This window comes from Cotesia glomerata, unplaced genomic scaffold (genome assembly GCF_020080835.1).
Source record: "Cotesia glomerata isolate CgM1 unplaced genomic scaffold, MPM_Cglom_v2.3 scaffold_218, whole genome shotgun sequence".
Taxonomy (NCBI): domain Eukaryota; kingdom Metazoa; phylum Arthropoda; class Insecta; order Hymenoptera; family Braconidae; genus Cotesia; species Cotesia glomerata.
In genome coordinates this window covers 6,530-9,675 of record NW_025402641.1, presented here as the reverse complement: position 1 = coordinate 9,675, position 3,146 = coordinate 6,530, and the positions used below count along the sequence as shown (strand labels likewise).

General features: G+C 28.8%; 2 long non-coding RNA genes across 2 annotated transcripts; both read left to right on the top strand.

The window, feature by feature from the left end:
• The first annotated feature begins 362 nt into the window (after window positions 1-362).
• LOC123274089 lies at window positions 363-888 on the top strand. Its single transcript, XR_006511445.1, has 3 exons — window positions 363-496; window positions 573-639; window positions 708-888. It is a non-coding gene; the product is annotated as an uncharacterized LOC123274089 (long non-coding RNA).
• A 1,664-nt stretch (window positions 889-2,552) lies between these two features.
• LOC123274091 lies at window positions 2,553-2,735 on the top strand. The gene is made up of 2 exons (XR_006511446.1): window positions 2,553-2,597; window positions 2,665-2,735. It is a non-coding gene; the product is annotated as an uncharacterized LOC123274091 (long non-coding RNA).
• Window positions 2,736-3,146: the final 411 nt, after the last annotated feature.

Genomic DNA, 3,146 nt, shown 5'->3' with positions numbered 1-3,146 from the left:
TTTGCTCATCACCTTGTAATATTTGTCTGCATTCAACTTCTGTTGTCCAGTGTCAGCGCAGTAAGTCAATAATTCTCAACGTTTCACGATCAGGTGATAATCGATCATGTTTCAAATAGTATTAAAAATTATTTTTTCAGATATCTTTCACAGAGATCGATAACGCTGGAGCCGACTGTGAGGACATTTATATTAAATCATCTGATAAAGAACAAGGCGAGGTCGATTATTTTGTTTGTGTGTTTCGCAAATTGAAAGCAGTAAGGATGGAGTTATAATAACTCTCAAAAGATGTTCACATTACACGAAATATTTTTTAAGTAAGCTTTATGATATTGTGTCATGATTTTTCAACAGTTTAACAGCGATAATTCTTTGAACGTGGAAGTAATTAAAAATGTACTGACAATAATTGGGCAATATTCTCCGCCAGGATTCAGCAAAAGTCGTTTTGAAGCGGTATTTAACGCAATAGGAAGTTGTAGTTCGACAGCAAGTAAGTGCAATACTTCCTAAATAACTTGAAACTCTCAATTTTATTGATCCAATTGTCGTTTGAATATTTTCAATAGGTAACACTGTAGAGGAAAGTGTGAAGACATACTTTCAATGTGTAAAAAAGCTTACATGAATATTCAGGTATTAATTACTAATTTAACAATGGTCGATAAAAACATTGCCATTACTCATAAATATAAATTTTTTAGATATATCCTTAAAAACTTGACGATGAAGTTATGTTCTTCAATGTTGAAACATGTCGATGTAAAACTTTAAAGTAATAAAGAGATTTCACTTATAAACAATTTCGACTATTTTAAAAAAAAAATTTTTGGTTGGGGCAACATGAGACACGTTGAGGCAACAAATCGCTATGTTGGCTCTGGGATAACAAATCTTTAGTTATTACAGTAACAAAAAAAATTAGGTTATAATAAGTAATTGATAGATTATACTAACAAATTTGTTTTGTTATTGTACCTTAAATTTTTAGTTAATTCGACTGAACAGTTTTGTTATATAAATATATAGAATTATATATAATCATACATGATTATATATGGAATTGTATATGAGGTTATATATAATCATATATAATTATATATGACTATATATGGAGCAATACACAGCCATGCAAGATTGTATAGTAGTCCCATATATAATTATATATAAGTATATATAATTATATATAATTAACAGACATAAAAATTTTTCTTTGAAAAAAAATTTTTAGTAATCACAAAAAGTGTTGAAAATAAATGCGTTTCCACTTACGTTTGAGATAATTCTGAAATACAAAATTTGTCACATTTCCTATGAGATGTTTTTGGTCTGCTTTCTGCTACTACCTAATATAGTAAAATCATTATTTATTTTATTATTATTTGAATAAGTGTTATATTATATTAAAATCAATTTTTATATTCCATTTATGATAAACTCATATGATACATTATGTGGCGATCATAGAATCATTGTCATCTAAGACAGTAGCACAGCGGACGAACACTTCAAGACGCACGGAGATCACCAAAGGATTAAGCAGCATTGAGCAGTGGTTAATAGTTGGATGGGTGACCGCTGGTGTTATAGCTATAAAATTATATCCTAGATATTTTTTTTGCATTTTAATTGGTTACACAGAATTTCGTAGGACCATATTAAATATTCTATACATAAAATTAACCTTAATAATTAATTCAGATGTAATAAATAAGTATAATTAAATATTGTGCTATATATAATTAGATATGATTATATTTGGCCATTTTTCATATATAATCATATATAACCAATTTATATTATAAATATATATAAATATTTTTTATCGGGATTTAGATTATTTTAAGCTTAATTTAGATTTGCCTTTGCACGCAAATCTATTATTTATTATTCAATAAATTACAAAATAAAAAGTACCGACAATAATAATTTCGTGAAAAAGGAAAATGCCCTTTCGTAGTGTACTACAGTCTTGCTGCTTTTGATAAATGTCTTCTTGTTCCCTTGGCTTTTCATGACTCCCCTGGATTTGGGAATGTTCGTACCTTTTGGAGTGGGAGGAGAGTCCCAGAGGGTAGTGAGGAGTAGTTGCGTGCGGCGCCTCTGCGACTTCTGTCTTCGGCAAGCATCCCCTTCTCGAGTTGGCAAAAATGGGGACTATGCTGCGATGACGTCACGGCGACTCGACATTCTCAAGCGTGTAACCTCATGCTGACTGATTGACGCTGGTTATGAGCGTCAAAATTGGGTCACGTGGTTAATTTAGGCCGTGCTGTCACCTGGAAAAATTTTAGTGAAGCGTTAAATCGTAAAAAGCTAAATTCAAATTAGCTTTTTTTATTTGAAGAGATCTTCAGCGGAACTTCGGAAATTTAAAATTTGTATGAGAAATCGAACTCGAAAGGCAATCGATATTGAAAAAGTTAAGAATCTTGTTATCGTTTATTTTAAAAATAAATTTTCATTCAAACATTAGATTAAAGTTATTTACTTTTTTTTTTATAAAAATAACACTATTTGAAGATTACGAAGATATAGAAGCGTTTTTAAGATGTAAGGCTTAAATTATATAAAATCTAAAAGATAATATAGTAGTAGGAAATATTTTTACATTTTTTTTTGCAATAATAAAATAAAAATATGATTTGTTCTTATTTCTAGGAAATAGCACTTGTTTACGTTTGTGGTATATGTGAGGAGATTTGCAACAATTATTTAGATCATTGTTGTTTGAAAAAATATGAAAATCATCATATTGATGAGAATCATTATTGTTATCCTTTACTAGGTTAGTAACTTATCAATTTCTTAGATTATTAAATAAATAAATAGTATTGCAACTAACAAAATTCATCGTTTTGATGTATTTAATCTAAAGAGGATGGTTATTACAATAATACTCGGCGTGCTTTATTGGAAAATAGAGCATGAGGGACTAATAAATGAAAAAAAAAATTTTATTCAGTAAATAAAGAAAACACTGCTGTCATTCGGATGTAATTTTCAATTTTTTCAGAATACAAAAAAAGAAATAGTTGAGAATATGAAAGCCTCAAAAAAGCCATAGTCTCGCCGTAATTTGAATAAAGGATGAATCCAAAATTTTTTTGTGTATATTTTTTTTCTACAATTTTTGTACAATT